Source organism: Rattus norvegicus, chromosome 9, assembly GCF_036323735.1.
Source record: "Rattus norvegicus strain BN/NHsdMcwi chromosome 9, GRCr8, whole genome shotgun sequence".
NCBI classification, from domain to species: Eukaryota; Metazoa; Chordata; class Mammalia; order Rodentia; family Muridae; genus Rattus; species Rattus norvegicus.
Genome location: NC_086027.1, coordinates 102064738 through 102085534, shown reverse-complemented (window position 1 = coordinate 102085534; position 20797 = coordinate 102064738). Strand labels below are relative to the sequence as shown.

At 40.1% G+C, this 20797-nt stretch overlaps 1 pseudogene; it reads right to left on the bottom strand.

Annotated features, from left to right (window-relative positions):
* The window catches only part of Noc3l-ps2 (NOC3-like DNA replication regulator, pseudogene 2), a 31325-nt pseudogene extending 12484 nt beyond the window's left edge, over positions 1-18841 (bottom strand).
* Positions 18842-20797: the final 1956 nt, after the last annotated feature.

Below are 20797 nucleotides of genomic sequence, written 5' to 3'. Positions count from 1 at the left end.
AAAGCTAGTCTGTGCAATGTGGCCTTCATCTGTGAAGCCATAAGCCAAAAATTATACATAATACCAAGAACTCAAGGAAATTAGCCTGTGTTGTTAGTTTTTAACCAAGTTAAGACCGGGGAACCTCTGTTAGTGTCTAGATTGCTGTCTGATTTTCTTTATGGGGAAATCACACAAGTTTTCCCAGCAAGCCCACCAAGTTGCTCTCTGTCCTACTTTGCTTCCCATTGCTACGATAAAACACTATAGCCACAAGCAATTTGAGAAGATACATTTCCATGTCACAACCCATCATGAAGGGAAGGCTGGGCTGGAACACAAGGCAGGAACTGAAGCAGAAACCATGGAGGCAGGCTGCTTACTGTCTTGCTCCCACTAGCTTACTCAGGTTTTGTACAACCCATGATCTCCTTCCCAGGAGTGGCTGCTCCTACTTCAATCATTAATCGTATATATACGATTATATAAAAATTTAAGCTCCATAGACTTGCTTATAAGCCAATTTGATCAAAGAAATATTCTCAACCAGGTTTTCCTCTTGATGGCTCTACTTCATCAAGTTCACATACACACGCACACACACACACACACACACACACACACACACGCACGCACACACATGCATGCATGTGCGAAGAGCACACACACCAAAAACAAAAGCAAACAAACAAACAAAAAAAAAAACCCTATCCAGATGTTCCTATTTCTTTATTTTCAACTCCCCGGGTCAGTTTCCAATTAGCCCAAACCGACAGATAATCTAGCACAAATATGCAGCCTGTAAAGGAGCCCTTTCCCACCAGCCTGTGCTTTACCTGCTCCAACTCCTTAACAGCAGTCCCAGCTAAGGGTTTTATGGACAGAAAACCGGGAAAGGGGATAGCATTTGAAATGTAAATTTTAAAATCCAATCAATCAATCAATCAATAGAACTTCGAGAGGTCTTGTCGTAATCTTCCCACTCTGAGAAAGCTCTGTTCCCTTTTTCCTCTTCCACTCCCTTCCCTCTGGAAAACTTTTCTCCTCTCTTATGGAGAGGCTGCCCTTTATTGCTCCCTTCCTTCCTTCTCCTATCATCCGCCTTCTGTTGCACCCCAGCTGGGAACTGATTGAAAGGAAAAGCTGAGAGCTGGAAAGGTTTCAAGTCATTTTCTTCAGAGCCTCGGGATACCCAGAAACTGATTCATACACTTCTCACCTCCTTGCAACTTTCTCTTAACTCTTCCAAGCACAGTCGGAAGGCACGGAACAGCATGTGGCAACCTGTCACCAAAGGAAACCACACCATCCCAAACCCCATTATCGCTCTGACATTTGATGCCCTAGACTGTGAGACTAATGCATTGCCTTTGCCAACACTTGTCAAGTCAAGAAAATTATAAAACGTAATCAAGTTATCCATCTCTGTCTGTGCGCTGCTGAGTGTCTGTCTGCTGCCGTAATTATGTGGGATGTGTTTCAGAGACAGGAAGGAAGTCAAGAGAGATCAGAGGGCTCAGGCTCAGGCTACTTGCAATGCCTGCTTGGGATTTCTGATGTGAGCATTTGCCCTCCACCACCTTCCTATAAAAAAATATATTGGTCATTATGAAGATAAATCAGGGCGACGAAATATAAGATTTTCTAATCATGAGCAGGAAGCACGTGATATAAACATGAGATGCCCATTCCTCCAGCCCTCAGTCTCATCCGAGAAAATAGTATCATAGAAACCCAAACTCTAATAATATAATGTAATAAGTTAATACAAACCAGGAAATGTCTTTTAATCAGGCATTTTATTGGTATAAAGACTCCAATGTAACAGTATGTGGGCATATAGATGTTTATCCAGTAAGAATACAAAGGAAATACAGAAGCCATTAATCCTAAGAGTCCAGAGAGTCTAGTACAAGACTACAATATAGTCTATCAAAGTTGTACACTTGTTTACCAGATAAGCCTTGGACCTTTCCAAAACCTATGGCAAGAGTCAATAAAGTATGGGAATCACTAGTGTAAAAAGAGAAAGAGGGAGAGGAAGAAAAGGACAGAGGAAGGGATAGAGGGAGGGAAACAAGGAAGGAGGGTAGGAGGGAGGGAGGGAAGGAGGGAGGAAGGGAGGGGAAAGTTCATGTTGTTGACTAATGTTTCTGTTTTTGGTCCATGTTCTCCTTTTTATCCGTTAGTCCTAAGGGAAAACCTTTCCAACTTCACTGTAGGCTTGATCATGGCTCTTTTACGTACAGTAATAAACTGGGTTAACTGTAGATTCTGCTGCACAGTGGCTGCTTACTGAGCTTGAAGTTTCAACTGTTGGAATCATCACGCTGCCTTTATTTAGAAATGAGCAGGACTTGGCGGGGGTGGGAGGGCTGCCTTCTAAGTTCTTAGGATTTGAACAGGTCAGAAACAGGTGAAAGCAGGGCCCAGAACAGAAACAGAGGGGAATTACAATAAGATTGTTCGTTTTAAGCACCAAAGAGAGCATGTAAAATCACTTGCTTTTTAAAAACTGATATTTTCTTCCCACAAGCCAGAAAGCCTCGTGTATGCATATCCACACTCCCCACTTAACCTGTAAACAGACTCACATACGTCTTCAGGTTTCAAATAGCTTTAGCAATAAAAACTTCAGTAGGTTGTTTTATAGTAAAAATATTACCCAAAGCTACCTACCTTACTCAAATTCTTTCCTTTGCCTCTGGTGATTGTACATCTCATTCTTCAAAAGACTCAGTCCTTAAGAACGCGCCTATGCCTTTTAGAAATGACTACTAAGTACTGTGTAACATGGTATTTCCCTTCTGTATTTCAAAATAGAAATCTTGAGTTTCCTGTGTGATAGGCCGAGAACAGTGTCTGTATTTCACAGGCTTCTCCCATTCAGATCAGGTATCATAAGATTAAGTTTAGTAGTGAAAGAAGGAGCAGAAATGATTGTAACTTGAAACATCACCTCTCTCCTTAAGTTTTCAATGAAGACGTAGGATGGTTGAGGTAAGTTTGCCCATACAAATGAGGGTAACACCTTAAACTAAGATAGAAACAAGATGGCCTAGTTCTTGAACACTGTCCTGGACCAAATGCATCTACCTCCTCACACTGGTTTGCCTACCTCTGCTCTGCTACATCAGAGAAGAACAAATGTCTCCTTACCTCGAGTCATTACTTTAGGCTGCTTAGTTTTAGCAACCCAGATTAGACCCTATCAAAAGTGTCTTAGTTCTTCTTCATTAAGCATAGTTTTTAATGTTTAATGAGAAACTAGATAGCAGAGAATCACAAGTTAAAAAAAATGTTGATAGTATAAGAAAAATGTTTTTATATCAATTAACGAACGAGCAGCTCAACTGCCTAAGTAAAATCATCATGGAAACTGAAAATGCTATGTGGCCCTGTAGTGGAATATGAATATATATTCCACTCTGTGGGCTCCAGCAAACTTTGCAGCTGACCCAGCTCTCTTCTCTCATCCAACTATACTTAGCAACACTCTTGTAATGGTATATATATGCTCTGGCCAAGGAGTGGCACTACTAGAAGGTGTGGCCTTGTTGGAGTAGGTAGTCACTGTGAGTATGGACGTTAAGACCCTCATCCTACCTGCCTGGAAGCCAGTATTCTGCTAGCAGCCTTCAGATGAAGCTGTAGAACTCTCAGCTCCTCCTGTCCTATGCCTGGATATTGTCATGTTCCTGTCTTGAAGATAATGAACTGAACCTCTAAACCTGTAAGCCAGCCCCAATTAAATGTCCTTATAAGAGTTGCCTTGGTCATGGTGTCTGCTCACAGCAGTAAAACCCTAAGAAAACTCTCTACCTGGGAACAGAGTGGTGGGCCACAACTGACTGAGAATCAGGTAAGCTCTCCTTTATGTAGTCCATTTCAGTTTTCCCAGTCTTACATCCACTTTAAGGGGGCCCTGAACTTCCACTCAACCCTCATTCTCTCCTTACCACACAGTAGACCTAGCTTTCTGCCTTCCAGTGGATCCTCTTAGTGTCCCTCCCACTGTCCCCAACACACACACACACACACACACACACACACACACACACACACACACACACACACACACACTGCTAGCCCATTCCTGTGCTATTGGGTAAGACACTAATACCTAGAAGCACTTTCTACCTGAGATCCTCAATAGTCACATCAGACCTGAACTCAGGAAGGCGATGCCCACTGTCCTTCTTGTCCTCCAATACTACCTCTCAGTCTTATCCCCAGCCCTGTGGCAGGCTGTTTACAGGGGCCTATCCTCCTACCCTACCTCCATTCCCAGGGAACCCTGAAAAACTTTGTACTAGTGTACCCAGATTTTCTCCTTCCTGTGAATCCTCTCAGCCCCCCCCCCCCAGTCTAGCCAGTCATCATTCCTTCATATCAGCCTGTGATACCTAGGCTAAGACTCCCAGTGGCCACACCTGATAGGGACTTAGGTAGATGAACTGAATCACGCTCTGCTTCCTGACCTCCATGATGATCTCTCCACTCTCAACCTCAGCTAGGTAACAATCTTCTTACAGACTCCTCTGTTCCCACCTTGGCTTCTTTCATTGGACACTCAAAGTGTTGGTTCGCTCAGGATCCTCTCAGCCCTGTCACATCCACATCACCAGATAATTCTTGCCCATACTGATCCCTTCTTCTTACCACATTTCCGATTCCCTGTGGACCTACCTCTATGTATGAACAGGTTGCCCTTTGCTCTCCCTCCACACCTTTCCTTCCATCCATCTCTGACACCCCCCAACCTGCATAAGCACTCCCTACCAGGCAACTCACAGCCACCACACTCTCCTATGATCCAGAGAGGGCAAGAGAAGTCAAGGAACAATATACCCAATAAAGACAAAGTTAGATAGCAACACCTAGAATCACAATTATCCCAACACCAGATGCCTCAGCACCAGGGGGAAAACACAATCAGTGGCAGCCAAAACTCTATGTCTTCAGGAGAACCTGGTAACCCTACTATCATAGATACAGTTAAAGGTAAGACAGCAGAAATACAGGACAAGAACCTCAAAGCTGTTATGAATATGTTCAGAGACCTTAAAGGAGACATGAACGCGTCACTAAATGAGATCTGTAAAAATCAAACAGAGTAGTGAAAACAGCTCAATATATTAAAGTATAAATAGAGCCAGTAAAGAAAACACACATGAGCTAACATTGGAAAAAAAAATTTAGAAGTCAAAAAAAAAAAAAAAAAAGAGCCATCAAAGGGAAACCTCAACAACAGACTACAAGACGGGGGAGAAAGTTTCTCAAGAAATGAAGACAATATAAAAGAAATGGATACTTCAATCAAAGAAAATGTTAAATATAATAATAATAATAATAATAATAATAATAATAATATAATTCATAAAAGTACAAAACACACAGGAAAGAAATACACCTTACCATAAGAGATAGACATCACCTCAGGGTAAAGGGGTAGCAAAGATATTCCAAGCAAATGGACCCAAGAAACAAGTAAATGTATCCAATTTTAATGTCTGACAAAATTGACTTAAACTAGAACAAATCAGAAGAGATAGGGAAGGACACTGCATACTCCTCAGAGGAAAAAATCTACTAGGATAATATTGTAATTCTAAACACTGGTGCTCCAAACACCATGGCACCAAAGTCCATTAAAGAAATGCTCCTAGACTGGAAAATATCATCCTGAGTGAGGTAACCCAATCACAGAAAAACACACATGGTATGCACTCATTGATAAGTGGCTATTAGCCCAAATGCTTGAATTACCCTAGATGCATAGAACAAATGAAACTCAAGACGGATGATCAAAATGTGAATGCTTCACTCCTTCTTTAAAAGGGGAACAAGAATACCCTTGGCAGGGAAGGGAGAGGCAAAGATTAAAACAGAGACAGAAGGAACACCCATTCAGAGCCTGCCCCACATGTGGCCCATACATATACAGCCACCCAATTAGACAAGATGGATGAAGCAAAGAAGTGCAGACTGACAGGAGCCGGATGTAGATCGCTCCTGAGAGACACAGCCAGAATACAGCAAAGACAGAGGCGAATGCCAGCAGCAAACCACTGAACTGAGAATAGGACCCCTGTTGAAGGAATCAGAGAAATAACTGGAAGAGCTTGAAGGGGCTCGAGACCCCATAGGTACAACAATGCCAAGCAACCAGAGCTTCCAGGGACTAAGCCACTACCTAAAGACTATACATGGACTGACCCTGGACTCTGACCTCATAGGTAGCAATGAATATCCTAGTAAGAGCACCAGTGGAAGGGGAAGCCCTGGGTCCTGCTAAGACTGAACCCCCAGTGAACTAGACTGTTGGGGGGAGGGCGGCAATGGGGGGAGGGTGGGGAAGGGAACACCCATAAAGAAGGGGAGGGAGAGGGATTAGGGGGATGTTTGCCTGGAAACCGGGAAAGGGAATAACATTCGAAATGTATATAAGAAATACTCAAGTTAATAATAATAATAAAAAAAAAGAAATGCTCCTAGGACATAAACCACATATCCACCTTCACACAGTAAGAGTGGGTGACTTCATTAAACCTCAAATAATATACCTCTCAGCACCAGCATGGAAATTTCTCCAAAACTGACCATATACTTGGGTAAAAGCAAGTCTCGACCTATACAAAAACAACACCATATGCCCTACATGACCACCACGGTGTAAGCCGGACTCAACAGAAACAGCAGAAAGCTTACAAACTCATGAAAAATGGACAACTCACACTCGACCTGAATGAAATGTAGGTCAAGACAGACATAAGGAAAGATTTCTGGAACTGAGTGATAATTAAAACACAATATGCTCAAACGCATGAAGATAGTTCTAAGAGGCAAGTTCAGAGCACTAAGTGCCTGCATTAAAAAGTGAGAGATCTCATATTAGCAACTTTACGGCACACCTAAAAGCTCTAGAACAAGAAGAAAACCACCAAAACAAATAATCAGACTCAGGAGTGAGGTTAGGTAAATAGAAACAAAACTTAAACAAGATACAGAGAATCGATAAAATGAACAGTCCGATCTTTGAGAACTTCAGTGAGATGGACAAACTCTTAGCCAAATTAACTAAAAGTCACAGAGAGACTACACAACTAAAAAAATAATTTAGAGATGAAGAGGAGTACATACCACAGACACTGAGAAAATCCAGAGAGTTACAAGGCACACTTTAAAATTTTCTATACTCCAGGAAATTGAATTTTTCATTTATAAAATGGATCGATTCCTTGATATGTACCACCTACCCAAGTTAAATCAAGATCAGATACATAATATAAACATATTTATCCCTCTAATCAAATATAAACAACAACTGAAAGTCTCCAAGCCTAAAAGACCCAGGACCAGTTGGTTTTAGCACAGAATTCAACCAGACTTGCAAAGAAAATTAATGCCAATACCCCTCAAATTATTCCACAAACAGAAATGGAAGGAAGGCCCAGGTTTTATGTTTGTTTATTTGTTTGTTTGTTTGTTTGTTTGGGGGGAATTAGATTCTTTTTTTCCTGACACAGAAAAATTCATAGACAAGGAATTGGGAAAGACATAATGAATACACACTAACCAGAAGAACATGAAACAACCATGTCAACACTACAGACACAAATTCACACGATGACAAAAAAAAATTGCCTTAAAATAGAATAATTTGGGGCATGCAATTACCTAACTATATAACCCAAATATACGCTAAGAACTTTAAAACCTATTTTAAAAGAAACCTACAATTCCTTAACCACAGAGCTATAAAAAACAAGGATTTAAACAAAATAACAGTAAATTTTGGGACTTAATGGGATTACAAAGTTGTCTCTCATTGTCTGTGGGGATTTGTCCTGACACCACCCCAAAGATTCAAATCCTAGGATGCTTGTCTCAATAAAATAGGGTAACATTTGTGTATGACCTACACACCTGCCCCCCACACATTAAATCACCTCTGGATTCCTTATGATGCCTACAGAACTCATGTGCTCTGTAAATAAGTGTTACACTATATCATTTAAAAAAAAACGACAAGGGGAAAAGTTAATACACTTAATGTGGGTAAACATTTTTTAAATATTTTTATTCACAATTGGCGGAATCCACAGGCAAAGTGCCTACAGATACAGGTGCAGACTGTATATGAGTCTTAAGCACAACTTTTCAAATACAGGAAAAACTTAAAATGCCTGACCTCATACAGCCCCTACTGAAAAGAATGAACATAATATCACATTGTCTATCCACAACTCATTAAGGTGGATAATATTAATGAAACAGGTAATTTCTCAAATACCTACGTTTGGATTTTTGTTTTTTGTTTTGGTTTGGTTTTTTAGATTAATTTTTTTTTACTTCAGTCCCTTGTTGAAGTAGGATCTCTCATCTTTTTTTGATTATCCATCTGATAAACATGCAAGACAAAGGCCTTGCTGGTGTTGCCCAAGCTATCTTTGAATCCCTGGACTCTATACACCTTCCTGGAAACTCAGTCTCTAGAGTAGCTGGGGTTAGTTGTCTACCTTTTAAAAAAATTAAATAAATAGCATACTGCTGGATATGTCTACATAGCAATTCTAGGACAGTCAAGTCTACATCCTGGGAAATCATGTATCAAAGCACAAACGTTTTGATTGTCCACAGCTGTGACATTATCCAATAGGCTTGTACCCTGCTGCATTATGACAAAACCTACGGGTAGACAACCAACACGGAAAGGATTACAAAAACCCGGGCTACATGATCACGGAAACACACGTGAACATTGTCCCTGCTCCTGCCCACCCCATTGTGGAGAGCCTGCAACAGAAGGCTTAGACAGTCTAAAATGACTGTCTAAGTTGCCAAGGGCATGGTGGCGCTCCTGTGTGAAACTGCTCTGGTGTCCTCTGGATTCTCCCATGAGGATCCCCAGACCTGTTCCATCTACCACAATCCCACATTCCATCCCTCAACACCATCTTCCCTCCCCCTCTTCACCTGACCCTCCTTTTTTTCCCTATGGCTTTATTGATGTTTGAAGATTATGCAAAATTCAGTCAGTAAAACTTTAATAGTTTGGTCTTTGTTACTCTTTTATTACCATCTGTTCCCCTAATTTTCTCTACTCGTCCTAAATTACATGGTTCATCTGAACTTAGTCCCACCTCTGTGCACTGCCTCATTGATCAGCATTTCCTCCCTTTAGCTACCACAACCCTCCTGGTCCCTTCATGCTCCCATCCCGATTCACCCATGAAATCTAGTCTATTTCCTCTCCCAAGGAGATCTACGTGTTCCCTCTAGTCCCTTCCTCTATACTTGACCTCTGTAGGACTACAGATCGTAGCTTAGCTATCATTTATTTAATGGCTAATATCTACATTTAAGTGAATAAATGTCATATTTATCTTTTTGGATCTGAGTTACCTCACTCAGGATGATTTTTTGTTTCTAATCCCATCCATTTGTGTTTCATGATGCCATTTATTTTAAAGATTTATCTTTTTATTTATATGCATATAATGTTGCTGACTTCAGACATACAGGATCCTATCACAGATGGTGATGAGGCACCATGTGATTGCTGGGAATTGAACTCAGGGCCATTGGGAGAGTAGTCAGTGCTCTTAACCATTGATCCATCTCTCCAGCCCATAAGGTCATTTTTTAATGACAGACTAATACTCCATTGTGTGAATGTACCACATTTTCTTTATCCATCCTTCTGTTAAGGGACATCTAGGTAGTTCCCAGCTTCTGACTCTTGTGAATAAAGCAAATGAATGTTGTTGAGCAAGCGTCCCTATGGTAGGATGAAGCATACTTTGTTTACATGCCCAAGAGTAGTATAGCTGTATCTTGAAGTAGATTAATTCCCAACTTTCTGAAGAACCACCATACCAGTTTCCATAATGGCTCTATTTTAAGAGATCACAATTAAAACTAAACAAAATAAAGACCTAACTAAAAGAAAAAGAATTACAAATCAATTTCCATTATGTACATAGATGCAAAAATTCTCAATAAAATACTTGCAGAGAAAATCAAATAACACATCAAAAAGACCATCTACCATGATCAAGTAGGTGTCATAACAGAGATGTAGGGTTGGTTCGACATACATGAATAGATAAATGTAATTCACCATATAAACAAAGTAAAAGACATGGTTTTTTAAACGCATGATCATTTCATTAGACACAGAAAAGTCTTTGACAAAAATGTGACATTCTCTCTCTCTCTCTCTCTCTCTCTCTCTCTCTCTCTCTCTCTCTCTGCCTTTTTAGTCATAAAACATTTATTTTTGGCCTATTTGTTTTCTAAAGAGAGAGAGAAAGAAGGCTTTGCATTGAAAAAACCTATTTTCAGACACGCCTGGGAAACCAGAAGAGACTGCACTCTGCCCACATCTCTGACTCCAGAGGAAAACACCAAACACCATCTGGAACCCTGGTACACGGAAGCTCCCGGAAAGGGCAGCGCAGATCTTCCTGGTTGCTGCCACCGTGGTGAGCTCGTAAGCAACACCCCCTGAGCAAACTTGAGCCTCGGGACCACAGGTAAGACAAACCTTCCTACTCCAAGCGACCTGCCTAGTGAACTCAGGACACAGGCCCACAGGAACAGCTGAAGACCTGTAGATAGGAAAAACTACACGCCCGAAAGCAGAACACTCTGTTCACATAACTGGCTGACAGAAAACAGGAAAACAGGTCTACAACACTCCTGACACACAGGCTTATAGGACAGTCTAGCCACTGTCAGAAATAGCAGAACAAAGTAACACTAGAGATAATCTGATGGCGAGAGGCAAGCGCAGGAATCCAAGCAACAGAAACCAAGACTACATGGCATCATCGGAGCCCAATTCTCCCACCAAAGCAAACACTGAATATCCAAACACACCAGAAAAGCAAGACCTAGATTTAAAATCACATTTGATCAAGATGCTGGAGGACTTCAAGAAAGACGTGAAGAACTCCCTTAGAGAAACACAGCAAAACATAAATAAACACATAGAAGCCTACAGAGAGGAATCACAAAAATCCCTGAAAGAATTCCAGGAAAACACAATCAAACAGTTGAAGGAATTAAAAATGGAAATAGAAGCAATCAAGAAAGAACACATGGAAACAACCCTGGATATAGAAAACCAAAAGAAGAGACAAGGAGCCGTAGATACAAGCTTCACCAACAGAATACAAGAGATAGAAGAGAGAATCTCTGGAGCAGAAGATTCCATAAAAATCATCGACTCAACTGTCAAAGATAATGTAAAGCAGAAAAAGCTACTGGTCCAAAACATACAGGAAATCCAGGAATCAATGAGGAGATCAAACCTAAGGATAATAGGTATAGAAGAGAGTGAATAGGCATACAAGAAGCCTACAGAACTCCAAATAGATTGGACCAGAAAAGAAACACCACCCAACACATAATAGTCAAAACACCAAATGCACAAAATAAAGAAAGAATATTGAAAGCAGTAAGGGAAAAAGGTCAAGTAACATATAAAGGCAGACCTATCAGAATCACACCAGATTTTCGCCAGAGACTCTGAAAGCCAGAACATCCTGGACAGATGTCATACAGACCCTAAGAGAACACAAATGCCAGCCCAGGTTCCTGTATCCTGCAAAACTCTCAATTAACATAGATGGAGAAACCAAGATATTCCATGACAAAACCAAATTTACACAATATCTTTCTACAAATCCAGCACTACAAAGGATAATAAATGGTAAAGCCCAACATAAGGAGGCAAGCTACACCCTAGAAGAAGCAAGAAACTAATCGTCTTGGCAACAAAACAATGAGAAGAAAAGCACACAAACATAACCTCACATCCAAATATGAATATAACGGGAAGCAATAATCACTATTCCTTAATATCTCTCAACACCAATGGCCTCAACTCCCCAATAAAAAGACATAGATTAACAAACTGGATACGCAACGAGGACCCTGCATTCTGCTGCCTACAGGAAACGCACCTCAGAGACAAAGACAGACACTACCTCAGAGTGAAAGGCTGGAAAACAACTTTCCAAGCAAATGGTCAGAAGAAGCAAGCTGGAGTAGCCATTCTAATATCAAATAAAATCAATTTACAACTAAAAGTCATCAAAAAAGATAAGGAAGGACACTTCATATTCATCAAAGGAAAAATCCACCAAGATGAACTCTCAATCCTAAATATCTATGCCCCAAATACAAGGGCACCTACATATGTAAAAGAAACCTTACTAAAGCTCAAAACACACATTGCACCTCACACAATAATAGTGGGAGATTTCAACACCCCACTCTCATCAACGGACAGATCATGGAAACAGAAATTAAACAGAGATGTAGACAGACTAAGAGAAGTCATGAGCCAAATGGACTTAACGGATATTTATAGAACATTCTATCCTAAAGCAAAAGGATATACCTTCTTCTCAGCTCCTCATGGTACTTTCTCCAAAATTGACCATATAATTGGTCAAAAAACGGGCCTCAACAGGTACAGAAAGATAGAAATAATCCCATGCGTGCTATCGGACCACCACGGCCTAAAACTGGTCTTCAATAACAATAAGGGAAGAATGCCCACATATACGTGGAAATTGAACAATGCTCTACTCAATGATAACCTGGTCAAGGAAGAAATAAAGAAAGAAATTAAAAACTTTTTAGAATTTAATGAAAATGAAGGTACAACATACCCAAACTTATGGGACACAATGAAAGCTGTGCTAAGAGGAAAACCCATAGCACTGAGTGCCTGCAGAAAGAAATAGGAAAGAGCATATGTCAGCAGCTTGACAGCACACCTAAAAGCTCTAGAACAAAAAGAAGCAAATACACCCAGGAGGAGTAGAAGGCAGGAAATAATCAAACTCAGAGCTGAAATCAACCAAGTAGAAACAAAAAGGACCATAGAAAGAATCAACAGAACCAAAAGTTGGTTCTTTGAGAAAATCAACAAGATAGATAAACCCTTAGCCAGACTAACGAGAGGACACAGAGAGTGTGTCCAAATTAACAAAATCAGAAATGAAAAGGGAGACATAACTACAGATTCAGAGGAAATTCAAAAAATCATCAGATCTTACTATAAAAGCCTATATTCAACAAAACTTGAAAATCTGCAGGAAATGGACAATTTCCTAGACAGATACCAGGTACCGAAGTTAAATCAGGAACAGATAAACCAGTTAAACAACCCCATAACTCCTAAGGAAATAGAAGCAGTCATTAAAGGTCTCCCAACCAAAAAGAGCCCAGGTCCAGACAGGTTTAGTGCAGAATTCTATCAAACCTTCATAGAAGACCTCATACCAATATTATCCAAACTATTCCACAAAATTGAAACAGATGGATCACTACCGAATACCTTCTACGAAGCCACAATTACTCTTATACCTAAACCACACAAAGACACAACAAAGAAAGAGAACTTCAGACCAATTTCCCTTATGAATATCGACGCAAAAATACTCAATAAAGAAGTGCAGACAGACAGGAGCCAGATGTAGATCACTCCTGAGAGACACAGCCAGAATACAGCAAACACAGAGGCGAATGCCAGCAGCAAACCACTGAACTGAGAATAGGACCCCCGTTGAAGGAATCAGAGAAATAACTGGAAGAGCTTGAAGGGGCTCGAGACCCCATAGGTACAACAATGCCAAGCAACCAGAGCTTCCAGGGACTAAGCCACTACCTAAAGACTATACATGGACTGACCCTGGACTCTGACCTCATGGGTAGCATTGAATATCCTAGTAAGAGCACCAGTGGAAGGGGAAGCCCTGGGTTCTGCTAAGACTGAACCCCCAGTGAACTAGACTGTTGGGGGAAGGGCGGCAATGGGGGGAGGGTTGGGAGGGGAACACCCATAAGGAAGGGGAGGTGGGAGGGGGATGTTTGCCCGGAAACCGGGAAAGGGAATAACACTCGAAATGTATAAAAGAAGTACTCAAGTTAATAAAAATAAATAAATAAATAATAAATAAATAATAAAAAAATAAAAAATACCTAAAATTAAGCTAAGGAAACCTTTTAAATAATTTTATGTTCACAATAAAAATAAGGACAGATATGAAAAAATTAAATTAGATTAAATGGCAAATTATGCATTTGGTTTCCCAGTGGGGACTTCACTGCTGATTTCTAGTGCTCACTTAGTAGGTTAACAGAGAGCTCAGATGCTTGCTAACACTTCAATAAGAAAACATAAAGTTGTTTTATTTTAGTATTACAAGCAAAAAACACAATGTGAAGTAGCCTCATGATTGTGGGTGTTTGTTTGTTTGTTTGTTTGGTTGGTTGGTTGGTTGGTTGGGGTTTTTTTTGTTACGGATTTCCACAAAAATTCATCTCCTAACTTTATACTCTAGCCCCTCCCTTGTTCAATCGCCTTCTTTCATTTTATCTTTATGTCACCCTGAGGAAAAGCCAAGTTGTTGCTGCTTCTTAAATTCTATCTCAAGTAGCCTGTATTACAAGCAACTGTGTTATTGCTTATCTGTCGGTCTGTCTGCATATATGTATTTCCCTTGAGTCACTGGAGGTCATTTCTTAAGTCTGGGTTTACTCTAGCTCACTCTTATCTTCCTCTAACTTTTGACTGCAGAAAATTTATTCTTTATCATCTACTATTCCATAGCACAAGTACCCTCAATTTCAGGCAACTAGGGAAGATCCACAGCCAGTAAAAATTAAATGCACAAGTAGAAACAACAGCCAATTCCAAGAACTAAGATATGTTATAATTTGGTGCAGGATTTCACACAGATTAGAGAACACTGAAATTCACAGGCTAAAAATATAAGAAAAAAATATTTTGGAGAAAATAAATAGGCAACACAAAAATATAGAAATCTGAAATGGTGCTTACATTTACTCAATTTGCATGGAATAATCAAAAAAAATACTCAATAAAATTCTGGCAAACCGAATCCAAGAGCACATCAAAACAATCATCCACCATGATCAAGTAGGCTTCATCCCAGGCATGCAGGGATGGTTTAATATACAGAAAACCATCAACGTGATCCATTATATAAACAAACTGAAAGAACAAAACCACATGATCATTTCATTAGATGCTGAGAAAGCATTTGACAAAATTCAACACCCCTTCATGATAAAAGTCCTGGAAAGAATAGGAATTCAAGGCCCATACCTAAACATAGTAAAAGCCATATACAGCAAACCAGTTGCTAACATTAAACTAAATGGAGAGAAACTTGAAGCAATCCCACTAAAACCAGGGACTAGACAAGGTTGCCCACTCTCTCCCTACTTATTCAATATAGTTCGTGAAGTTCTAGCCAGAGCAATCAGACAACAAAAGGAGGTTAAGGAGATACAGATCGGAAAAGAAGAAGTCAAAATATCACTATTTGCAGATGATATGATAGTATATTTAAGTGATCCCAAAAGTTCCACCAGAGAACAACTAAAGCTGATAGACAACGTCAGCAAAGTGGCTGGGTATAAAATTAACTCAAATAAATCAGTTGCCTTCCTCTACACAAAAGAGAAAGAAGCCGAGAAAGAAATTAGGGAAACGACACCCTTCATAATAGACCCAAACAATATAAAGTACCTCGGTGTGACTTTAACCAAGCAAGTAAAAGATCTGTACTATAAGAACTTCAAGACTCTGAAGAAAGAAATTGAAGAAGACCTCAGAAGATGGAAAGATCTCCCATGCTCATGGATTGGCAGGATTAATATAGTAAAAATGGCCATTTTACCAAAAGCAATCTACAGATTCAATGCAATCCCCATCAAAATACCAATCCAATTCTTCAAAGAGTTAGACAGAACAATTTGCAAATTCATCTGGAATAACAAAAAACCCAGGATAGCTAAAACTATCCTCAACAATAAAAGGACTTCAGGGGGAATCACTATCCCTGAACTCAAGCAGTATTACAGAGCAATAGTGATAAAAACGGCATGGTATTGGTACAGAGACAGACAGATAGACCAATGGAACAGAATTGAAGACCCAGAAATGAACCCACACACCTATGGTCACTTGATTTTTGACAAAGGAGCCAAAACCATCCAATGGAAAAAAGATAGCATTTTCAGCAAATGGTGCTGGTTCAACTGGAGGTCAACATGTAGAAGAATGCAGATCGATCCATGCTTATCACCCTGTACAAAGCTTAACTCCAAGTGGATCAAGGACCTCCACATCAAACCAGATACACTCAAACTAATAGAAGAAAAACTAGGGAAGCATCTGGAACACATGGGCACTGGAAAAAATTTCCTGAACAAAACACCAATGGCTTATGCTCTAAGATCAAGAATCGACAAATGGGATCTCATAAAACTGCAAAGCTTCTGTAAGGCAAAGGACACTGTGGTTAGGACAAAACGGCAACCAACAGATTGGGAAAAGATCTTTACCAATCCTACAACAGTTAGAGGCCTTATATCCAAAATATACAAAGAACTCAAGAAGTTAGACCGCAGGGAGACAAATAACCCTATTAAAAAATGGGGTTCAGAGCTAAACAAACAATTCACAGCTGAGGAATGCCGAATGGCTGAGAAACACCTAAAGAAATGTTCAACATCTTTAGTCATAAGGGAAATGCAAATCAAAACAACCCTGAGATTTCACCTCACACCAGTGAGAATGGCTAAGATCAAAAACTCAGGTGACAGCAGATGCTGGCGAGGATGCGGAGAAAGAGGAACACTCCTCCATTGTTGGTGGGATTGCAGACTGGTACAACCATTCTGGAAATCAGTCTGGAGGTTCCTCAGAAAATTGGACATTGAACTGCCTGAGGATCCAGCTATACCTCTCTTGGGCATATACCCAAAAGATGCCCCAACATATAAAAAAGACACATGCTCCACTATGTTCATCGCAGCCTTATTTATAATAGCCAGAAGCTGGAAAGAACCCAGATGCCCTTCAACAGAGGAATGGATACAGAAAATGTGGTACATCTACACAATGGAATATTACTCAGCTATCAAAAACAACGAGTTTATGAAATTCGTAGGCAAATGGTTGGAACTGGAAAATATCATCCTGAGTGAGCTAACCCAATCACAGAAAGACATACATGGTATGCACTCATTGATAAGTGGCTATTAGCCCAAATGCTTGAATTACCCTAGATCCCTAGAACAAACAAAACTCAAGACGGATGATCAAAATGTGAATGCTTCACTCCTTCTTTAAATGAGGAAAAAGAATACCCTTGGCAGGGAAGGGAGAGGCAAAGATTAAAACAGAGACAGAAGGAACACCCATTCAGAGCCTGCCCCACATGTGGCCCATACATATACAGCCACCCAATTAGACAAGATGGATGAAGCAAAGAAGTGCAGACTGACAGGAGCCGGATGTAGATCGCTCCTGAGAGACACAGCCAGAATACAGCAAATACATAGGCGAATGCCAGCAGCAAACCACTGAACTGAGAATAGGACCCCCATTGAAGGAATCAGAGAAAGAACTGGAAGAGCTTGAAGGGGCTCGAGACCCCATATGTACAACAATGTCAAGCAACCAGAGCTTCCAGGGACTAAGCCACTATCTAAAGACTATACATGGACTGACCCTGGACTCTGACCTCATAGGTAGCAATGAATATCCTAGTAAGAGCACCAGTGGAAGGGGAAGCCCTGGGTCCTGCTAAGACTGAACCCCCAGTGAACTAGACTGTTGGGGGGAGGGCGGCAATGGGGGGAGGGTTGGGAGGAGAACACCCATAAGGAAGGGGAGGGGGAGGGGGATGTTTGCCCGGATACCGGGAAAGGGAATAACACTCGAAATGTATATAAGAAATACTCAAGTTAATAAAAGAAAAAAAAAAGAAATACTCAAGTTAAAAAAAAAGAAAAAGAAAAAACCTATTTTCAACAAAAGCATAAAATAAAATAAAAAATAAAATTTAAAAGAGAAAGGAAATACTAATTTTGATTTTCTGACATATACCAAAAATGGATTCTTTAAATACCATAGTGTATGTATGCTCATGCATGTATTCCTGCTACTCTATTGGCACTGGGGTGCCAATTGGCCACTCAGTAATGCTATATATTTATCCTTACTCAGGATCCCGTGGCCAACACAAACACTGAGAATCTGAGTGAATTGCGTGTACAAGAGTTTGCCATCATTACTTCAGACATCAGAGGAAAAGACCTAAACAGGAGCAAGAACAGAAATTTAAACTCAGGGTTCGCATTAGTCTCCTCACCATTCACCTATGCTGTCAATGTGGTTACATATCTTTCATGCCTTGACACGTGAAAAGACTATGCTAAAAGGACCAGCTTCAAATGGTTAAAGAAACCTGGCTGCCTGACAATGCAGGATGCTATATTTTAAAATACTATCACAGAAAAAGGGAAGCCTTTGGGTAGTATATCATAGTCAAGACAACATAGACATCAGGTGAAAATCCATCATGTACATAGTAAATCGATTGAGTTTATTCTTAGGGGCATAATTATTTTAGTCCCTTCGTCCACTTCTCCACAAAAGATAGACATGTTATCGGATGTAAAATAACTTAAAGAGTATATCAAAGAGATTAAAGACTGGTACTTCTCAAACGATGACACAAAACCCAAAAGTGTGGGGCTTGTGACAACTCCAAATGAAGGAAGTCACTTGTGCTTAGGATTGTATTTTTGCAAGAAACATTCACAATGAAATCCATCTTGGGAAAAATTTACATAATATAGTAAGTTACTGTAGACTCAGAACGGAATAAATATGAAGTGTGGGAGGAAGGGGGAAGGCAAACTGTGTCACGTAAAATAATAAATAATAAGAAATGACAAATGGCATGAAGGTGACCAGTTACCTTTGCAAGTGCAACACATTGACAGTTACACCATCCATGATTCCAGAGTTCCGATCGTTGCTGGCACCAGACAGATTCTCTCTAACCTTAGCGTCTTCCTTCCTAACCAGTTTCTCTCATCCCTTAACACATTCTATCAGGTTAATTCCTGCTTCTATTTCAGCATGACAAGGATGACAGAAGGCGTTCTGTGAGCTGCCCAGGTAGAAGTGCCATCAAACTATTTCGTTAGCACTTCCTTGTACATTGTCCCCTCACTCTAGCCAAGAACACAGCTCCTCCCACCCCCCTCCCCCATTGACGCTTCCAAGCCTGTACTAGCATCCTTGGCTTCTGGATCTTCCATCTCCCTTTAGTTATATCTCCTCTCCCAACATAATCCTCACTGACTTTATCCTCACACTGACTGCCATACTCATTTACAGATGCCCTTCCTACGGCTTCTAACGTGCTCTGTTCCTTTCCCTAGCATTTATCTCCTGCACTTATCTGAGTTAATAAAGCCATTGTTTCAAATGTCACTAATGATCTTTCTCGGGATACTTAACTCTTCTAGAGTAGTGGACAGAAATGTCGAACTTGAAATTCCTTGATCGTCAAGACTGCACCCCGGTCTTCTTCACACTGGTTTCCTTTCCTATAATGAAGACTACGTTGTAAACGGTGCACACAGAAGAGGTAGAACAGTGTGCAGTAGAAATAAACTGATAGATGTTTACCTCTTTAGTTTTTGTGTCTTCGGCACCCTTTCTTCCACATATTCAAGGGCACAAAGACTAAGATATCGCCTCTCCACTCATTTTGGCACTTAAGGGGTAGCTTTTCATTTCCCCAATTCCTCAAACGTATAAAACTTTTTTTTCTTTTAAATTAACTTTTATTTGATATTTTTTTTATTAACTTGAGTATTTCTTATATACATTTCAAGTGTTATTCCCTTTCCCGGTTTCCGGGCAAACACCCCCCTCCCCCCTCAAACGTATAAAACTTAAACATATGTCCAATCTTGACCAATTCTTTCATCCCATAGTTTCCTTTTTGTCTGAATTGATTTTGTCTCAGGTTTTTCTGTATTTGAGACAGAGTATCGTTATATACATTGACCTGGTCAACAAATCAGCAGGCAGCTCAGGCTGGCCTTGAACTCACAGTAATCTGCAGCCTTCCTCTCCCAAGTTCTAGGACTAAAGATGGTGGTTCTATGCCTGGTCCTCATTTTTTTCTTCTTTTCTTACTATTTAATTTGTTACTATGTAATTGTACTATTACAAATGAATAGTGAATTTGTAGACTGTATTGTACATATTTCTCATGTTAAGGTGATATTTGGAGGCACATGCCTATGTGTAATAGCCAGACCGAAACAACCAACACAGGCATTACTTCACCTAATCATCATTTCCGTGGTGACTACCCCTATAATCTACTCATCCCATATTTTAATTTGCCTAAACCTTTCTTCTTATCCCCAAACCACCTCTTCTTGGTAACTAAGCACACAAATTTGAAACATTCTTTTTTATTTTTTTTTTTTTTTTGCTTTCACATCTGTGCCTTCTACATGGCATGCAACCAAATCCTACTAATTCTTACTTCACAATGTCTACATTTTATTTTTTTTTGGTTTATTTCTCCCATCTTTTATTACAATTTACAAATATATATGTATTTTTTAAGGTTAATATAGAGAATTATTCTTTTTTTTTTTTATTAACTTGAGTATTTCTTATATACATTTCGAGTGTTATTCCCTTTCCCGGTTTCCGGGCAAACATCCCCCTCCCCCCTCCCCTTCCTTATGGGTGTTCCCCTCCCAACCCTCCCCCCATTGCCGCCCTCCCCCCATAGACTAGTTCACTGGGGGTTCAGTCTTAGCAGGACCCAGGGCTTCCCCTTCCACTGGTGCTCTTACTAGGATATTCATTGCTACCTATGGGGTCAGAGTCCAGGGTCAGTCCATTACATTTTATTTTTTATTCCATTCCTGTATTTCA